General features: G+C 41.9%; 1 long non-coding RNA gene across 1 annotated transcript; it reads left to right on the top strand.

Annotated features, from left to right (window-relative positions):
* The first annotated feature begins 1786 nt into the window (after positions 1 to 1786).
* LOC150025519 (uncharacterized) lies at positions 1787 to 18591 on the top strand. The gene is made up of 2 exons (XR_016515220.1): positions 1787 to 2609; positions 16744 to 18591. It is a non-coding gene; the product is annotated as an uncharacterized LOC150025519 (long non-coding RNA).
* Positions 18592 to 21276: the final 2685 nt, after the last annotated feature.

Raw genomic sequence — 21276 nt, forward strand, 5'->3', positions numbered from 1 at the left:
TTCTCCTTTAAAGTACGTAGAATGTTATCTGGCTTAACCATGCTTTTAGTCATATCAACAAGCATTGAATGTTCATTCGCTTTTAATTTGCCTGCATATGGATGACCAACTAATGTATCATACAAATCATGATTATGAGTACCACGTATTACCTTAAGTACCCAACCTTGACCCTTTCCAACAGGTTTACCTCGCAATTTAAAGGAACATTGACATTTTCGAGTACTAGTTACACTAACCTCCAAACCATCCTTGTACTTTCTGTAACTACCCCCCCCCCCCCCCTTTCACAGCCTAACAAGACATATGTTTTTCTCCCTTGCTTTCCATTTGCTATGTCAGACCTAATAATGACAATAGTAAAATCAAGTCCATAACCAACCCTACGGACCCATTCATGTAAGTCTTCTCGCGAAGGAAACATATACACAAAGTTATTATAACAATATTACAAAATCACTTCTTCAAATTATAATGCAATAAACATGAATGAAATGAAATTTTATTCACATCATCTGTTGTAAAATGGATACCATAGTCCCCTTTAAACAATCTATGTTGATGCACAAAATTCATTAATTCTTCCATACTTACACCTTCATTCATAAAACATAAATTTTCATTTTATTATAATTTTCATAAATTCACATAAGTATGCAAAACAAAAATAGCATTCACTTTCGAGGATTTTGTAATTGACAACTTAAACATGACTTACGGATTGTATAATCCGTAAGTCAAATTTTAACAGCATAATGAATTTCGGATTATGTAATCCGTAAGTCATTTTAGAACTTTAAAGTGACTTCCGAATTGTGTAATCCATAAGTCAAAATTTTCACAGCAAAATGACTTTCAAATTATGTAATCCGTAAGACATGTTTGATGTTCCAAAATGTCTTCCAAATTGCGTAATGCATAAGCGAAATTCATATAGCAAAATGAGTACTGGATTACGTAATACGTAAGGCATATTGAAAGTTCTAAAATCACTTCCGGATTGCGTAATCTATAGTTCATTTGGTATCAGATTACACAATCCGGAAGTATGACTTTGGCAGGTTCTGGATCCGGTATGCATAGGAGTTATCTGATCCATAACTCTTTACTTAGGCACCGAATTATGTGATCTGTTGATCCACCAGATTAACTAATCCATAAATAATTATTTAAGGCAGAAGAATGAGAATGAGAACTTACCAGAGAATGAGAATGACGAGCTCACCAACGGTGGCAATGCCAACGCCACCTACCACCGCTGCTACCAACTACCACTGTGCACCACCTCAACCACCTTCTCAAGCACCACCTCCAATACCACTTCAAGGACCACCACCACTCGACACTGCACCCCACCACCACACAAAGTAACTTCTTTTTTTTTCACTCGCAGACAAACAACATTTTCATTTTTATCTTTTTAGTGAAGGACAATTTTGATATTTTAAAACTTTATGGAGGTGCCCGAAGAAATCATGGAGGTGCAGGAAGAAGCTGTCCACTTATTACTCTCTGCACACACCCTCAGTCCATCTCACACTTTCCGTTCCACAACCCCTGATTATCTCCGTGCACCCCTGCCCATCTCATTTTCTACCTTACACTGCCCCACTATTTCTTTCTGCACCCGCTCAATTTAAGCTTTTTGTCTCACCATTCCAAAACTTTCAGTTTTTTTTCTCTCACCTGATACTCACGCACGTCCCACCGACTAACGTCCAGCACCACTTTCTCTTTTTCTTTTTGTCTCATTCACGCGGCACACTCCACACATTCCACACACCACTCTCTTTTTTTCTCTGACATATCACAACAAACCTCCTCCAAATCCTCTCTTCTTCACTCACGCATAGCACTCCATATACCTACCACTCATTCCCTTTTCCTTCATTTCCAGCAATCCTACTAACGCCTCGCCTCACTCACATACGGTCTCGTTCTCTCCTCGCATTCAACAACGAGGACCTGCCACCGATGCTCCTCCACCACCACTGCTCTTCACGCTACCGCCCAACACCACAGACTCCCACATCTTCTCCTCCATCTCTGCTCATCACATTTGGTCGTTTAAAACAGATGCACCCGCTTCAGGAGTTACACGCCAACGGGCACCTCGCCGACAGCACCGTTCTCTTCCTCTCTCCCTTTCTCTCGCAGCCATTTGCCGTTCTGCTTTTCAGGTGAGGTGGTTCATAGTCAAGTTTTTGGACAATACTGCATGTTTTCTTTGTCGTGAAGTTTAACGTACAAGATATTTTTATTTTTAATTTTACTTAAGATTTGGTAGAAAGTGAGTGTTCGGAAGTTTTTACATTTTGATCCCGCCATGAGAGGCACTTTCGTTTGCTTTCATTCAATGCCTTAGTTTGTAATACATGGGGCCCGCACTTTTGCTCAGTTAGGTCCAAACACAGGCATGCAATTTTTTCCGAGAACTGTTACGTGAAAAGAAAAAAACAGAGAGCCATTTTTATTTCTTAGCTCATCACACGTGGGACCCGCTGATTTGGCTTAAATTGGAGTTAAAATCGTTGAGAATTAATGGCAAGCAATTGGAAGAAGGATGTTTACGTGAGAGAGGAGAAATGGGGCCACGCGCGGGCAATCAGGTTTGTCTTTCAAATTTTAGGCTTTTCGCTCTTTCGACCCCCCTTGTCGATATTCCCACTCCCAACTATAAAAATCTTAAAAATATTTTTCTTATTTTAAAACATGTTTTCTATTTTTATTTTTGGGAAAAAAACAAACATTTAGAGAAACCACACTCATTTTACACATTAAATTAAAGGTACCGTCTTCGAACAGACATTGTAAAGAGTTCTGATACCTTACGTGTAACTGACTCCCGGACTCTGAATCTGATTCGCAAACCATCTTTTTGGTTTTTCCATAATTTTCTGATATAAACTTTGGTAGCAACTTCCATCTCTCTAATATTTTTTACGACAATATTTTTTTGGTTCGTCATCCGCCTATCGCGATCCTGGTTGCGACAGTAGCAAATCTTCAAGAAAGCTTCATCAAACCCAAACGTTGGATACTTGAGATGTCCAACAATCTCCCCTAGTTTGATGAAGACAAACAGTCTAACAACAAGTCTTGAGTTTTGATAAACTTTATCTTGTGTAGGCAGCAACCAGTGGTGAAAAAAGAATAACATCATCAGTTCTTTAGTTTGTTCCCTCTAACTTGCATATTTTTAGCTTTAGCTTCAACAACATATTCTCCCTCTTTGTATTCATCAAACATAATATGGGAAAATAAAATATAGTGGATCTATTTGAATGGATGTACCAGTCCAACAAAGAACAACAAATACAAAAATAGTTAAAGTAATAATAGTGATGCTTAAAGAAAATATAAAATGTTCAAGGTGCATACAACAAGCACCATATAACCTAAAAGAAACTAGAAAATAAAAGTGTTCAGCAGATAGGAAAATTAAACTGATTAAAAATAGAACACAACAGATTAAATGGTGATAGAGCTTAGCCAACTACTCTTGTACTACTTAAATCTAATCATCAAAATGTTGAAACTTTGATGTAGCCATCTCAAAATACTCCCTTTGTTATGCACAAATAGTGTCCAGCTTGTGAATCATGAACCTCTCAAATCTGGACAATGGTTCACCTCTATCCCCTTGTGGTACATAGGCTACCAATGCATTCATATAAGTTCCTTGAACATCTTTACCAGCATTGTTTGATCCAAAAATGTTAGTAGCATCACCATTTTTACTAATCCGTATATTGCTAATCTTTTGAAAACTCATTTTCATTAGAGTAGCACACTTCCAAATTTTACAGTTTCTCTCAGCTCATCCTTTAAATCAAGTTCAAAATGCTCTAAAAATTTGGAAATTAAAATTACATATGGAAACTTGTAATATGTGAGACGTTTGAACTTAATCATATGTTCTTTTATGATATAGATTTTTACCTTGATCTTATTCATTATATAGTACATCAGAATTAAAGCCTTTTCTGTTAACATGGCATGGTTACTCCCCATGGGTGTTAACTACCATGCCTAATGTGTGTCAAAAAACACTTTGTTAACTTGAGATGTCCTACATGAAATTGATTAAAGGGAATGTCTTGATCTTTCAAACAAGAGCAATAGAATTGCATCTTGTTAAACTTACTGATTTCATCAGTGCTTCCCTTTCCAACCTTGACTCCATTATACTTGAGTCTAGTTATACATTTCCACATAGCTGGTATGATCAACATGTGATATGATTCCAATAGCAAGATATAGATGTTTCATAGACATTATATGGAATCAACTTGAGTTGGAAAGTGAATAGGCACTTTTCTAGAATTGGATCAATGTTCTTTCATTCAAGAACTCACCAAAACTTGAGCTATCACACCAAAACTCATATAGAAATTCATTTCTTGTCAATTGAACCGATTAAAATGCACAAGAAATCAAATGAACCGATTAAAATGGCTAACAATTGAATTGAACCGAACAAAAGCATGAAAGAAAGAAGATGAACCGTTTAAAAACAGTAAAGAAGAAGATGAACCGAACAAAATAAGAAAGAAAGCTAAATAACCGAATAAAAGTGCAAGAAAAGACCTAAGACATGTTTTAAGAGTTTATATGGACATGGAAATGGATGAATTAGATGGAAAAGAGAAGAAGACTTATGTGGTTGGAGTCCTTGGAAAGGAACATGCCACTTGGAGGATGCAAAGCTCCAAGATGAGTGAGATGCCGCCACTTGAGGCTCCAAGATTGCTCTCAAGATAAGACTAGGTAAGAGAAGACACAAGTCTCTCAAATGCTCACCAATTTTGGGAGAGTTTCAGTACTATCAATATCAAATCTGTATTTAGAAGGACCCAAGCCCTCCTTATATAGGAGAAGGACCGGTCATGAAGTTTACAAAGCTTACACAACAAGCTAACCAAAAGTCCCTTGCATGCTACCCACTTCTAGCGCCTATAGTGAGGTATGAAGGGTCAACTTCTAGAAAGTTCCCCTTTAAGCACCTTTCTAAAAACTATATATTTAAACATTCTACATTTTATACAAAAGATACTACAAAAAGAGAAAACATTTTACCACTACTTCCTAATTCTTTAAATTTGCTCCTTGTAATCCTTTGAGGTAAGCTAATATCCTCTTGATCAACTTCAACTTCGGCTTCTACCTCTTCTTGATCTTGATCTCCATCATACTCCCCGAGTTGGAGAGAATTCGACCACGAATTCTGGAGACCTACAGAAAAAGGAGTTAGATCACTGATATTAAATGTATGACTACCAAGGAATGTATCAGGCATATCTAACTCATCAGCATTATCATTAATCCTGTTTAGGACTTGAAAAGGTCCATCTCCACGAGGCATAAGTTTGGACTTCCTTTGAGTAGGAAAACAATCTTTCCTCAAATGAAGCCAAACCCAATCACCTACATCAAATAATAATGTTTTTCTCCTTTTGTTGGCAAGTTCAACATACTTGCCAACCTTCTTCTCAATTCTCAACTTGATGTCTTTATGCAAATTTTTAATAAAAGAAGCTTTCTCATCACCATCTTTGCACAAGACATCATCAAGTATGGGAATAGGAAGAAGATCAAGAGGTGTTAAGGGATTAAACCCATAGACAACCTCAAAAGGAGAATGTGAGGTGGTAGAATTTACTACACGATTATAAGCAAATTCAACATGTGGTAGTAAATCCTGATGGCATTCCTTTGAGCTCTTCTTTGCGTTTTGGTGATGAACTTGCAGAAGCTTGTGGAGGAGATGAAGCAAGGCCTTCCTGGAAGTATGGGTGCCTTGAAGGTGCATGAGAGTGGGGAATTGGGGAGGTTCGGCCAGCCCCTTTGAAGGTGATGAAGTGAAGATTAAAACCTAGATGCTAGGCAAAGAGTAGTGTATGGCACAAATTTGGCAGCATAACAATACTCTATTCAATCTTGAAATACATGAGGTTGGCTCCTCCTTTTATAGGCTAAGGAGAACCTGAAATGATGACCTAAATGATGAGCAAATGCAAGCCAAATGAAATGCAAAAGAGTAGCACATGGAGGCACATGGAGCACATGGCACATGGAGCACATGGCACATGGGTGCACATGGCCTCCTAATTTGCACATGGACGTCCTAGATTAGTGGAGAGCTTCTAGAAACCGTAGCTAATCTAGGTTAACTACTCCTTAATCCTAATTTGCAGAATTTAAACAAAGGTTCATAAGGCTATGCTATTTACACCACAAATAAGACTAAGCTACACTTTGTTGGGCCTTCTTGGATGTCACCCTTCTTGGATGTCAACTCTCTTAGACGCTCCTTGTGTGGCCTAGACGCTTCTTGTGTGGCCTAGACGCTTCTTGTGAGTGCCCTCTATGCAAGGTTGGTCCTAGACGCTCTCTTGGTTGCCTTTCATGCAAGGTTGGTCCTAGACGCTCTTTTGGATGCTGGGCCCTCTTCCATCATCCCCTCCCTCTTGAAAAGGATTTGTCCTCAAATCCAATGCTTTTTCTTCAACTAGGAGGATGAATGTGGCTGGATGTTGTCCATCATCTCCTCCTTCTTGAGAAGATATATCCTCAGATCTACAGACTTGATCTTGAATAGCAGCCTCTTGCGTCATCAAGGTTAGTCCTCCCGGATCAAATGTCCATCTATGGGAATCTTTAGTGTGAGCAATTGGAGAAAACTTAATTGTGTGAAGTTGCTATTTTTGTTTTTCTTTTGTTTTTGGCAACTTTGCACAATATTTCCCTTTTGACGGTTGTATGTGTCCTCTAATCCTCTTATGTTTTATAAAATCTCCAATAGTAGTTACTTTTTCCTTAGGCATAATTCCTTGAGGAGGTGGTAACAACTTAAAAAGGGAAAGAGGACTATGTTCACATACAACGTCAAATGGAGAAAGATGAGTAATCTTGTGGACTACTCCATTGTATGCATGCTCAATAGGAAAAGCATACTCATCCCAAGAATTGTGGTTGTCTCTCATGATTTCTCTAGGTATAGTAGAAAGAGCTATGTTTTCAATTTTATTTTGACTATTCTTTTGAGGATGATAAGACTTTGAAAAGAACAATTTAGTTTCAAATTTTTCCAAGAGAATCCTCAAATGATGGTTTTCAAATTTTGGAGCTCTATTCAAAACTATGTTTGAAGATAAATCATGAAGACTTGTCACTTCTCTAAGGAAGAGTTTATCCATATCCATGAAAATGGAATCAAAACCTTTTGTTGTCCTAGGAAGCTCTAAGATAAAATCGAGGTTTATGTCTTCCCAAGGATCATTTGCAAAAGGTAAAGGAGTATAGAGCTCATGAGACACCACCTTAGGTGTATTTTTAAAACAAGAAATATATCTAGGGTAATGTCTTTGAAGATATTTTCTCATGGGTGACAAAAGTTTTCCCTTTAAAAGCTCTAGAGTTTTATCAACTCTATTTTGTCCCATGAGTTCTCCTTCATGACGAGTTTCTTTTTTATGTGTGAAGGTAGTCTTGTTGATACGACCATTGATCATGGAATCATTTTGCAATGGTTGTCTCAATAAGACATGACAAGTTTCTTTAGGGACTACCTTACATAAAAAATCGTCTTGGTAGTTGCCTATAGATAACTTGACCTTCACTTGTGAGTGATATCTCATATATTCAAAGTAAACTAATACATATTTATCTATGCAAGCCTCTTTTAAGGTTTCTTCTTTTGTGACTATGCTTGCAAGTGTTCCTTCACAAAAGGTAAGGCTAGGTTGTTCAACAAGAAGCATGTTTTCAAAGGTATTTTCAAATTTTCTTTTTTGTTAAAGGACCTTGTGGGAAGAAACACTCTTTTCCCACGCCTTTTGTTTTTCAAAGGTTTTCTCTTGATTTTCTATTTTTAATATGCTTGTAAGGGGTTGTACCGTCCCGTCCCCGGGCGTTGACCAAAGTCAAGTCAAAGTCAAAGTCAACGTATGGAGGGGTCCTTTCCAAGGAAGAAAGTCAACAGATGACCGCTTGAGGCGTCGCCAAGGTAGGGCATCGCCAAGGTGTAGGCGTTGCCAGAATGAGGCATCGCCAGGTGTAGGCGTCGCCAGGTTAGGGCGCCGCCAGGATAAGGCGTTGCCAAGTTCAGACATCGACGGTGTAGCCCCCGATACCCATGGGTAGGAAAGATCACGGAGGGGGCGACACCGCGAGAGGCCTCAGTACCTCAGGACAGTAATAAAGAGAAGAGAAAGGTGGCTTCAAGGCCATAGTTCTAGTACTAGTAGGGGGTAACCTGACTCACGATGTACCCACGCCACCGGTGGGAGACCCTGGGACAGATACGACCCATGAGAGGGCCACGCCCAGGGGAGAACCACGTGCATGGTACGAGAGAAAGGTAGATACGCTCTCAGGGCAACTGATTAGAGGCTGGGGCGCATGAGTTGGCACCCAGAAAATCACCCCTTTGTGCAAATGTGCTCCAAGAAGGGGGACTTACACGATGAATTACCCCTAAGTTGGGTTACGACGCTGTAAGGCCCTCCACGAAGCGTAACGATCAAGTCAGAAGAACACGTGGCAATAAGCACTGAAAACATTAAGGCTTTCCTAAAAGTTCGCTAAGGTACGCGTTAATTCAGTTAAGATTCGAACGTTTCAAGGGATATTTTTATACGCTTTCAATGCGCTTTAACACGTTTTAAATGCGAGAGGTGTATAAAAAGGGGCCTTGGGATGTTTGAAAGGGGATCCAAGTTTTAACCTAATTCTCACAGTTTACACAGAGTCACAAAAAACCCTAGTTGTTTCACGGTGCACCCACTATGCGCACAGACAATTAGGGCAACACAGTACTAGCTATTCAGTATTTCGACCACCTTCAGAGCATCCTTTCACGGTTTTTCGATACGGAGGTGGGTCACCTTTGATGTTTCTCGCTAGCTGACTTGATCGTCGGAGTGCAAACAGCTGCGAGGGCGCCCCTTTTTTTAACTTCTTTTCAGGTACTCACGAACGGAGCAGAATGAAGGTGTCCTAGCTCGTGAGGACAAGCCACGCATAAAGACGACCCTGGTCAACCGACGGGAACATTTGGCGCCCACCGTGGGGTCGATATAAAACGTCAGTCCCATCACACCGTTTTCCAGTTCTAGTTGCAGTTTCCAACCCAATTCCAGTTCTCAAATCGCAGATAATCAAGAAGGCTTCCAGAAACCACGAACATGAGACCCGCAAGCGCTAGGAGTGAAGAGATGACCATGCAACAACTCATGGGCATGATGCAAGGGTTGCAAGAAGCAATGGCAGCATCAAAAGCGGAGCAAGAGCGCATGCAGGCGGATCTCACAGCATCTCAGGCGAGAAACGATGAGCTCCATCGCACCAACGAGGAACTATGCCGCGGATGGCGCGACGTAGACGAGCCTGAGACTGCCACCCCACCAAGAGAATTCTCAACGCCGTTCTCGCAGGCGATCCTAAAGACAGCGATCCCCAACACCTTCACGGGGCCCAAACTAACCTTCACAAGGATGGAGGACCCTGAGGCGCACGTCACTGCGTTTCACATGCAGATGATGCTGGTAGGCGGTTCGATGTCGTAAGGTGCAAGCTCTTCATTTGCACTTTGACTGGGATGGCCATGGATTGGTTCATCAGTCTCCCAGAGGGTCACATCACGTCTTTCACACAACTCTCGCGGCTGTTCAGAGAGCAATACCTAGCCAACAGGGCCCCACCCCCAGTTTCATACGACCTATTTGACGTGAAGCAGTATCAAGGTGAGACCTTGAAAGAGTACATAAGCCGTTTCGGGGCGCAAGTGGTGAAGGTGGGCACCACAGACGAGCCCATGATCGTGTACGCATTCAGGAAAGGAGTGTGTCCTGGGTCTTTCAGCAAGTCACTCAATCGCAGCCGCCCCAAGACTTTTGCTGAAGTAAGGCGTCGGGCGGTAAAACACATTGCCCACATGCCCAAGAGCGCAGATGCGCACACAACCCGCTAGGGTCCACGAAGCCGCCACATAGAGAAAGAACCAAGACAGGAAGCGCACCTACGAGGCAAGGAGGACCCAGCCTAGGGGTCGAGCAGAAGGAAGGAGAGAGGGAAATAGACCTCTAAGGCACAATTTTGTGGTGGAACTTAAAGACCTCATCGTTGTGCCCAACATAGTCGACAGGTTGAGGCCACCAGTGAAGTCTGACAAGGTGTTGGGACCTCACAAAGAATCATGGTGCGAATTTCATGAAGCATTTGGGCACCATATTAACAACTGCTTAGCGTTGGGCTATCAGTTGGATGAGCTTGTGAAGAATGGTTTCCTAAAAGATTATCTCGTTGGGTCTACTGCAACAACAGCCACGGCGACACTAGAGGAAGGTCAAGCGCACAAAATGCCAACTCACGGAGAAGTACACACCATTTCTGGCGGCTTTTCCGGAGGAGGACCCACTGCCTCTCAACGTAAGAAATATGTGAGGTCAGTAAGTTCAGTTGCTGAGGAGTTTCCGGATGACCTGTGGGAGTTAGACCTTGTTTTTACAAGGGCTGACCTGCGGGATGTCGTCCCACACGATAATGACCCCGTGGTCATTTCAATAGTCACAACGGGAAGAAAGGTACATAGGGTTCTCGCCGACCAGGGCAGTTCTGCTGACGTCATGTTTTGTTCGACCTTCAACAAGATACAATTATCCCCCGACCTGCTGAGACCCTATACTGGATGCTTGTATGGGTTTGCAGATAACCCAGTGGAGGTACGTGGTTACCTGGAACTGAGGACGACATTCACTGATGGAGCGGCGTCGCGCACCGAGAGAATCCGGTACTTGGTGGTTAACGCCAACTCAGCCTACAACATCTTGTTAGGAAGACCTGCCTTGAACAGATTAAGGGCAGTGTCCTCCACACGCCACATGAAGATGAAGCTACCAGATCTTAGTGGCAAAGTAATCGTAATCAAGTCAGATCAAGAAGAGGCCCGTAAGTGCTATGAAAATAGCCTGAAGACGAAGAGAGGCATGGTCATGGTGATTAAACGACCACCAGTTTCAGATTCGCAAATGGAGTTAGGACCGTTAGAAGAGGCGACGCCCGCGGAGTCCACGCCTGTCGAGGCCACACCTGCGGGGGCAACGCCTATAGAAGATGCACGTACGGAAGGAAGATACGGTACGCCTCGCCGATGGAAGAAGTATACGGAGAGGCCTCGCCCATGGAAGAAGAGTCAGGGAAGGCGATGCCCGATGTATCCGATAGGGCGACGCCTATAGAAGAGGACCCCGTGAATGAGTCTCCCGCAGAGAACGAGCGGAGTAAACAACCCCAACCAGTAGACAACGTGGTGGAAAGACAGATAAGGGGTAAGGTGTTCAAATTAGGACGTTTCTTGAGCCAGGAAGAACGAGAAGAGGTAGCTGCGGTGATCTCGCGCCACCTAGATGCATTCGCGTGGACTGCGGCGGACATGCTGGGCATCAACCCAGATTTTTTATGCCACCATCTTACTATGGACGCCAAGGTTCGCCCCGTGCGACAGAGAAGGAGGAAGTTCAACGAGGAACGATGCCTCGTCGTGAAGGAAGAGAGCAGAAGGTGTTAAGTGCTGGGCACATTAGGGAAATACAATACCCTGAGTGGCTGGCCAACGTAGTTCTAGTGAAAAAGGCGAATGGGAAATGGAGGATGTGCGTTGACTTCACAGATCTGAACAAGGCATGCCCCAAAGATTTGTACCCACTGCCCAACATCGACGCGCTAGTGGATAGCGCCTCGGGCTGCAAAATGTTGAGTTTCTTGGATGCATTCTCAGGTTACAACCAGATCAAGATGCATCCAAGGGATGAGAGCAAAACGGCGTTCATGATGGAGACAAGCAGCTACTGTTACAAGGTGATGCCATTTGGGTTGAAAAACGCAGCGCCACCTACTAGAGGCTGATGGACAAGGTCCTTGCACCCATGCTGGGAAGGAATGTGCAGGCCTACGTAGATGACATGGTGGTGACTTCACATAAGAGAGGGCAGCACAGCGGATCTGGAAGAGCTGTTTGCTACCATATCAAAGTATCGCCTCAAATTAAACCCAGAAAAGTGCGTTTTTGGCGTGGAAGCAGGGAAGTTCTTGGGGTTTATGCTTACTGAAAGGGGAATAGAGGCTAACCCTGATAAGTGTGAAGCCATTATAGCCATGAGGAGCCCAACCTCAGTTAAAGAAGTTCAGCAATTGACTGGGAGGATGGCAGCTTTGTCAAGGTTTGTGTTTGCTGGAGGGGAGAAGGGTCACCTTTACTTCCAATGCCTCAAGAGGAATAACTGTTTTGCATGGACAGATGAGTGTGAAGCAGTGTTCCTCAAATTGAAGGAGTACTTGGCGATGCCACCTGTGCTCTACAAGCCACAAGTGGGCGTCCCCCTCCGATTATACTTTGCGGTGACAGAGTGGGCCAGGAGCAAGACCAAGCGCAGAAGCCCATTTATTTCGTAAGCAAGGCCTTTGCAAGGCCTAGAGTTGAGGTACCAGTCACTGGAGAAGGCAGCGTTAGCAGTGGTGTTCTCAGCCAGAAGGCTCCGCCACTATTTCCACAGTTTCACAGTGGTGATGATGACGAACCTCCCCATCCAGAAAGTACTTCAAAAGCCAGATGTAGCAGGGAGGATGGTTCGTTGGGCAGTAGAACTGTCGGAGTTTGATATCCAGTATGAACCCAGGGGGTCCATCAAAGGGCAAGTCTATGCTGACTACGTGGCAGAGCTCTTACCAGGAGGAGACCCTCAAGAGGTGGAGTTAGGGTCACAGTGGATGCTCTCAGTGGATGGGTCCTCCAACCAGCAGGGAAGTGGCGCTGGAATAATCTTGGAGGGGCCTAATGAAGTGTTGATCGAGCAGGCTTTACGAGTCGTTGATTGCTGGGATGCTTTTGGCTAAAGAAATGGGTGCTCAGAGCCTCTTGGCAAAGAGTGACTCACAATTGGTCACAGGGCAAGTAACAGGGGAGTATCAGGCAAAGGATCCACAGATGACCGTGTACTTGAGGTACGTCCAGTTGTTGAAGAGAGCCTTCGCTGCGTTTGAGCTGGTGCATGTCCCTAGGGAGCAGAATGCCAGAGCTGACCTGCTTGCCAAGCTGGCCAGCTCAGGCAAGGGGGGAAGGCAGAGGACTGTAATCCAAGAGACCCTCAAAACGCCGCGAAAGTTTGTTGCGGACAACAGGGTGGATGTCCTTCATGTTAGTACAACAAGAGGAAAGCCAAGGTACCATCGCTCTTTGAGTCAAGATACGGCGAGGGCACCCTGCATCAGTACTTACGCGACCTCGCCAAAAGAAGAAAAGGGTGTACAGGTATGTGCTTTGGAGAAAGGCGACACATGGATGACCCCATACAGGCGATACCTAGCGGATGGAATCCTCCCAGCGGAACCAGAAGAAGGCAAGAAGATTAAGAGGAACGCCGCAAGGTACACCTTAGTGGATGGGATATTATTCAGACACGGGTTTACACACCCTATCTTGACGTGCGTGAGTGGCGACGAGTGCGCCAGGATAATGGCTGAACTCCACGAAGGTATTTGTGGGAGCCACGTGGGAGGAAGATCCTTGGCATCCAAGGTAATACGTGCAGGGTTCTTCTGGCCAACAGTAAGAGAGGACTGCGTGCGATACGCCCAGCGTTGCAAGCAATGTCAGATGCATGCTGATTGGCACAAGGCGCCGCCAGAGGAACTGAGGTCCATATACAGCTCATGGCCTTTCCATACTTGGGGAATTGATATCCTAGGCCCGTTCCCACTGGCGATAAGGCAGATGAAGTACTTGATCGTTGTCATCGAGTACTTCACCAAGTGGATAGAGGCAGAACCAGTGGCACAAATCACTGCGCACAAGGTACAACACTTTGTTTGGAAGAACATTGTGTGTCGTTTTGGGGTGCCGAGGCGTCTCATTTCAGACAATGACACCCAATTCGCGAGCCAACAGTTGGGGAAGCTGTGTACAAAAGTAGGAATCAAACAGGTGTTTGCATCAGTCGAACACCCCTAGACGAATGGGTAGGTCGAGTCAGAAAATAGAGTTTTGTTGAGGGGTTTGAAATGCAGATTAGAGAAGGATAAAGGGGCGTGGGCAGAAGAAGTACCAAGGATTGTATGGGCTTACCACACCACGCCTCAATCTTCCACCATGGAGACGCCTTTCAGCCTAGTGTATGGGTCGGACGCCATGATCCCAGTAGAGATCCACGAGAGCTCACCTCGTTTCCTAGGTTTCGTGGCAGAAGAGTCCAACGAAGAAAGGAAGGTGAACCTGGATCTGATAGACGAAGCTAGAGAAGAGGCGAGAATTAAGGCTGAGGCTGTGAATAGAAGAGTGGAGCGTCAGTACAACTCTAAGGTGAAGCTGCGACAATTTCAGGTTGGTGATCTGGTCAAGAGGAAGGCTCACCCTTACGAGTTGGAAAACAAGTTGTCTCCCAAGTGGACTGGACCGTTCAGAGTAATCAAAGCCAAAGGGAATGGTTCATATAAGTTAGAGACTCTAGAAGGAGGCCCCATCCCACGTAGTTGGAATGCGGCGAATTTAAAGTTTTATTTTAGTTGAAATTTTGTAAAGGGGACACTCTTTTTCCCTCCCGGGGGTTTTTTAATGAGGTCACCCAAATAAAGAAAAGAGAAGTTTAAGATATTTCTGCCTTAGTTTTTCCCTCTCATGTAAGATCAAAGATTAAAGAAACAAAGACAAAGATTCAAGGCGTCGCCAAGATAAGGCGTCGCCGAGATGAGGCGTCGCCGAGATGAGGCGTCGCCAAGATGAGGCGTTGCCAAGATGAGGCGTCGCCAAGAGGAAGCGTTACCAAGATTAGGCGTCGCCAGAACAAGGCGCCGCCAGGATAAGGCATCGCCAGATAAAGGAGCGGAGGTCAGATTCAAAGCAAGATAACAGGTATGTTCAGTATAAGTTAAAAATCCGAATGCCCAGTTCTTGAGCAGAGGTTAAAGGATTCCTTCGGGACGCCCCCTCCTCAGGTATGAATAGCTAGCCCCGGTATCAGATGTTAAACATAAGTTAAAAATCCAGGTGCCTAGTCCTTGAGTAGGGGATAAGGGATTCCTTCGGGACACCCCCTCCTCAGGTATGAATAGCTAGCCCCGGTATCAGACGTAGGCTAAAATTTGGGTGCCTAGTCCCTGAGCAGGGGTTAAGGGATTCCTTCACCCCCTCCTCAGGTAGGAACAGCTAGCCCCAGCGTCTGATGTTTAGAACACTTCGCCTTGGTGTTTTCAGACACCCTGAGGACGATATGGCGCTGCTGTAGTAGGCCCTCCTCAGGCGTGGGCACCAAGCGCGAAGAGATAAGGGCTAAGTTGCTCTGGTGTTTAGACACCCCGTGGGCGATACGACGCTATTGTAATAGGCCTCTCCACGGGCGTGGACGCCAAAGCGTGACTTTTGTCCCAAGTGCTTAGACACGCTAAGGACACCCAGAGTAGGTCTCTCCTCGAGCGTAGACACCCAGTACAGGTAAGATAAGTCCTCCTCGCCCTCGAACGATGTCGAGGCCACAGAAGAATAGATAAGTCCTCCTCGCCCTTGAGCGATGTCGAGGCTAGAAAGGAGATGAGACTCCCTGTTTCATCTTAAAGCGATGATAAAACCGGCAATGCCTTTGGCTACAAGTGCCTCGGGCTCAAGAACAAGTAAGTAAAGGTGAAGCACTCAAGGATGAAAGTTGGATTGCTATTATGCAGGAAGAGCTGAATCAATTAATCAAAAATGAAGTATGGACTATGGTTCCTAAAGCTGACAACAAGAATATAATTGGAACCAAATGGGTATTCAGAAATAAACTAAATGAAGTTTGAGTGACTACAAGAAACAAAGCTAGGTTGGTTGCCAAAGGTTACAATTAAGAGGAAGGCATAAACTATGATAAAACCTTTGTACCTGTGGCCATATTGGAAGTTGTGAGACAGTTGCTTGCCTTTGCCTGCATTAGTGGTTTCAAATTGTTCCAAATGGATGTGAAGAATGCCTTTCTAAATGGGTTCATCAATGAGGAGGTTTATGTCTCAACCACCTAGTTTTGAGGATCATCAAAATCCCAATCATGTTTACAAGATGAAGAAGGATTTGTATGGACTTAAACAAGCTCCAAGACAGTGGTATGAGAGACTTAAAAATTTCCTCTTGTCTCATAACTATGAGAGAGGCAAAATTGATAAGACTCTTTTTTATTAAAAAGTCCAAATCTACTATCATTCTAGTTCAAATTTATGTTGATGACATTATATTTGGTGCTACTAATGATAGTTTGTGTGAAGAATTTGTGGAAGCAATGCAGGGGGAGTTTGAAATGTCTATGATGGGGGAGTTATCCTTTTTCTTAGGGTTGTAGGTCAAGCAATCAAAGGATGTCATCTTCCTTAGCCAAACCAAGTATTGTAAAGAGATTCTCAAGAAGTTTGAAATGGAAAATTGCAAAGAGGCATCCACACCAATGTCTACAAGTTGTCATATGAATGTTGACTTGGTTGGAATAACAATAGATCAAACAAAATTCCAAGGATTGATTGGTTATTTGCTTTATCTCACTACTAGCAAGCCAGATATCATGTTTGCAATTTGTCTTTGTGCTAGATTTCAATCCAATCCAAAAGAATCTCACTTCAATGTTGCAAAACGAATTTTGAAGTATCTCAAGGGCACAACCACTGTTGGTTTATTGTATCCCTCTCACTCTCCTGTACACTTATTTTGTTATTCTAATTTTGATTTTGCAGTGTGTAAGTTAGATAGAAAAAGCACAAGTGGGACTTGTCATCTTCTTGGTTCAAGTCTCATATCTTGGCATAGCAAGAAGCAAGCTTGTGTGGCTCTTTCCACTACTGAAGCTGAATACATAGCTGCTGAAAGTTGGTGTGCTCAAATTCTCTGGATCAAACAGCAATTAGAGGACTTAGGGTTGAAGATCAACAAGGTGCCTTTGCTTTGTGAAAACACAAGTGCTATAAATCTTACCAAAAAACATATTCAGCATTCAAGGACAAAGCACATTGAGATTTGCTACCACTTTATAAGAGATCATGTGAGCAATGGTGATTGTGAAGTTCAACTTATTAAAACTGGAAGACAACTTGCAGATATATTCACCAAGCCACTTCCCAAGGACAGGTTTTTCTTTATAAGAAATGAATTGGGTATTCTTGATTCTAAAAATCTTGCTTAATTTTGCTTATAATTTGTTCTTCTACTCTAATTGTGATGACAAATAAGAGGAGAATTATCTGGTGTGACTGTGGTTTGTATGTGTTTAGTATGTTGTTGCAGAAAACTCTGATTGTGCACCTCATTCACACTGGTTTTTCACACTGGTTTTGCTGGTTTTCTTTATGAAAATCGTATGGTGAAAACTGGTTCATTGGTGCAAGAGGAACTTGGATATGATTGCTCTCTGGTACATGCATTTTGTCTATTTTGCAGGTACTTTCAAATTCAAACAGATCAACACAAGCAAACCAGGGATTTGTCTTCATCAAATAGGGGGAGATTGTTGAAGATAGGCTTTGATGTCTCCAAATCTATGAGGATTGCTTGAAGGCCTGGGTGCTACTTGTGTGTGTGTGTGTTATATAGGTAGTCTGAATCAAGATCTTTTGAAAAAAGAGTGTTTTCTAAAGAAGTGAAAAAAATAACCAATTGTTTTATCATTTAAATTGGTTGTTTTACACTTAGTGGTTTTTGAAAAGGATTTGAAAAGCTTAACTTTGTTTGACTTTGCTGTCAAACCAATTCAACCGGTTGTTTCGAGAAATCTGTTGCTCAAGAGTGATCAAGTGCTTTGAAGAATTCATTTATGCTTTGAAGAATCCAAATCCTTTGTGTTTGATGCAAGGTTGTGTTGCTGCTGTGTTTTGGGAGGGATCTGGGTAGTTTTATATGTAATCCACTCCTTTGTTGAATCTAAAGCTAATCTGTTTTAAATCCTTTTTAAAATAAAGTGTTTTTCAAACTAAGTGAAAAACAACCTGTTGTTTTGTCGAATCAACCAGTTGTTTTACTCCTAGGAGTTTTTGAAAAGGTTGAAAACTGTTTAAGTTTGGTTGACTTAACTGCCAAACCAAACAATCGGTTGTTTTGTGGTTTCAACCGATTGTTTCTTTGAAAATCCTAACAGAATTCTATTTTTGTGGTTGAATGTTCTTTAAATGATTTCCAACTGAATACGCTCATTCATTAAATGCTTTGACCAATCTTTAGAAAATATAAATAGTTTGTTTATGTTTTCAAACAATGAAGAAACAAATTTGAGTTTGTCAGTTGTGAAAGAGTTGATTCAAGATTTGAACATTCACATCAAAGCTTTGGGTTTTCTAAGAGAGTGGAATAGGATTGCATTTGTATTGATTTCAGATTGTTCTGTAAACAAGTGTAATCTCTTATCAACCTTCTGTATTTTTGATGTTGTGTGCTCTTGAGGTAGTCAAGATCAATACTCTTGGTGTGTGAATTGCCAAAGTGAGTGCTTTGGTGGATTGTGTGTTGTAATCTGGTTTGATTACTTAGTGGATTACCCAGTGGTTTTCTGGGGACTGGATGTAGCTCTTGGTTTAAGAGAGAACGAGTACAAACTGTTGGTGTATCTTTCTCTTACCCTTAAACTCATTTACATTCTGTTTTTAGTTTTTATTGGTATAAACAACCGATTGTTTCGCAGAAACAACCAATTATTTTTCTGCTGCTTTGCTATTTTATTGATCTTGTTCTTGGCTAACCTGATTTCTGTTCTGGATTCATACAAAGAATTTTGTTAAAATTTTAAAAGATTTCAAAAACCTCTCTTAAACAATTCACCCCCCTCTCGTTTAAGGCCTTATATTCTAACAATTGGTATCAGAGCTTGGTACTTGAATAATATTCAAGTTTGATCCTAAAATCTTTATTCTATGGCTGAAAAACTACCTTTTGGGGATGGTGTCTCAATTAACAGACCACCTTTGTTTTGTGGTTTGAATTATAAGTATTGGGAAGCTAGAATGAAATTTTTTGTTGAATCCATTGATCAAGGAATTTGGGATGCAATTGAAAATGACCCTTTCATTCCTAAGATTAAAAAGAGTGGATCTTTTATTAAAAATCCTTGTTCCCAATGGACTAATGAAGTGAAAAGGCCAAGTTTGATTGCATTGCCAAGAATATCATAACCTCTGCTTTGGATTCTAAAGAATTTTTCAGGATCTCAGAATGTGAATCTGCTAAGGAGATGTGGGATACATTAAAGCAACTGATGAGAGTATCACTGAAATAAAGAAAGCAAAGACAAGAAGTCAAGCAAGAAGAAAAAGGAGGCAAAATAAAAAAAGGTCTCAATCTTTGTTTATTGCCTAAAAGGAGGATGATTCAAGCAGTGAAAGTAGTGTAAGTTCTTATGCTTCTTTAAATGCTGAAAACTACAGTCAATTACTTCAAGCCTTTAAAGAAACTCATGAAGAGCTAACTGATTGGCTCTCTTGAATAACCGGTTGAAGGGAATGAATAACTGGCTTGAAGACAGAGTTAAATCACTGGAAGAAGAGTTGGAAAATTCAAAAACAGATTTTGAAAATCTTGAAATTCTTTACAAAAACTCTTTTTGCAAGTGTGACTCTCTTGTTTGTGAAAATTGTGAAAATCTTGAAAAGAAAGTTCATTATCTTGTAAGAACTGTGGATAAGCTTTCAAAGCGTGGCATCTCAAAATTGTGTTTTTGGAAAAGAAGGATTAGGTTTTAATCCACAGAACAAGCAAGATATGTTTTCAAAGTCATTTTCAAAACTGCCAGAAAACAACCGACTGTTAAATCGAAACAATCGGTTGTTACATGCTTTTACTGCATGAAAAGAGGCCATTTAGTCAGATTCTGTAAAATTTGGAAATATTTTGTTCCTAAAGGCATAATGAGATGGATTCTGAAAGATTTTGGAGTTCCCAGTGATGAATGTGAATCAAAAGGACCCACATTTATAAGTGGACCAAATCTTTGTACTTGAAATTGTCTTTTGTAGTGAAAATTGATGGAAAGCATGACAGGAGATAAATCCAAGTCTGTGAGCATCATCTTCAAAGAAGAAGGCCATGTAACATATGGAGACAACAACAAAGGAAAAATTCTTGGAAGAGGCTCTATAGGAGACAAGAGTATCTTGCTTATTCATGATGTCTTGTATGTGGAGGGACTAAAACACAACTTGCTTAGCATTAGCCAACTGTGTGACAAAGACTATCAAGTAATCTTCAAGACAAACTCTTGTGAAATCAGCCTTCCCAACTCAAAAGAGGTAATGTTGATTGGTAAGAGAATCAACAATGTCTATCTCTTTGATATTTCTTCTCCTTGTTCTATTGGTTGTCTTCTTTCTAAGGATGATGAATCTTGGTTATGGCATAGAAGAATTGCTCACATTCACATGAATCACTTAAACAAATTAATCTCAAAAGATCTTGTGATTGGGTTGCCCAAGCTAAAGTTTGAGAAGGACCACATATGTGAAGCATGTCAAAAGGGGAAACAAGTTAAAAATTCCTTCAAACTTAAAAATGTTGTTTCATCTTCAAAACCCCTTGAGCTGCTCCACATGGATTTATTTGGCCCTTCAAGAACCATGAGTCTTGGTGGCAACTATCATGCTCTTGTTATTGTGGATGATTTTTCTAGGTACACATGGACACTCTTCTTAGAATCAAAGAGTGATGCTTTCTCAACTTTCAAGAAGCTTGCAAGAGCCTTACAAAACACAAGAAACTGCAGTAATGGTTCAATAAGAAGTGATCATGGAGGAGAATTCCAAAATGAGAACTTCAGCAAATTTTGTGAGAAAGCTGGGGTAGTGGAAAGAAAGAACAGATCTCTAGAGGAATTAGCAAGAACCATGCTAAGTGAGTCCTCCCTACCCAAGTACTTTTGGGTTGATGCTGTTAGCACCTCTTGCTATTTGATGAATAGAGTGCTAATAAGATCGATCTTAAAAAAAACACCCTATGAACTCTTTAATGGAAGGAAGCCAAACATTAGTCACCTAAGAGTGTTTGGATGTAGCTGTTTTGTTCTAAATAATGGGAAAGAAAATATGGGAAAGTTTGATGAAAAAGAGGACAAAGGCATTTTCATTGGTTATCCATGAAACATTCATGCTTATAGAGTCTACAACAAGAGGCTCATGATTGTAAAAGAATTTGTTCATGTGGTATTTGATGAAGTTGATCACAAAGTCTTGAATCCCTCACAGATCAGCACTGAAGAGGACGACCAAAACATCATTATGCAGAAACTGGATTGT

This window comes from Phaseolus vulgaris, chromosome 8 (assembly GCF_051622355.1).
Source record: "Phaseolus vulgaris cultivar YP4 chromosome 8, ASM5162235v1, whole genome shotgun sequence".
Taxonomy (NCBI): Eukaryota; Viridiplantae; Streptophyta; class Magnoliopsida; order Fabales; family Fabaceae; genus Phaseolus; species Phaseolus vulgaris.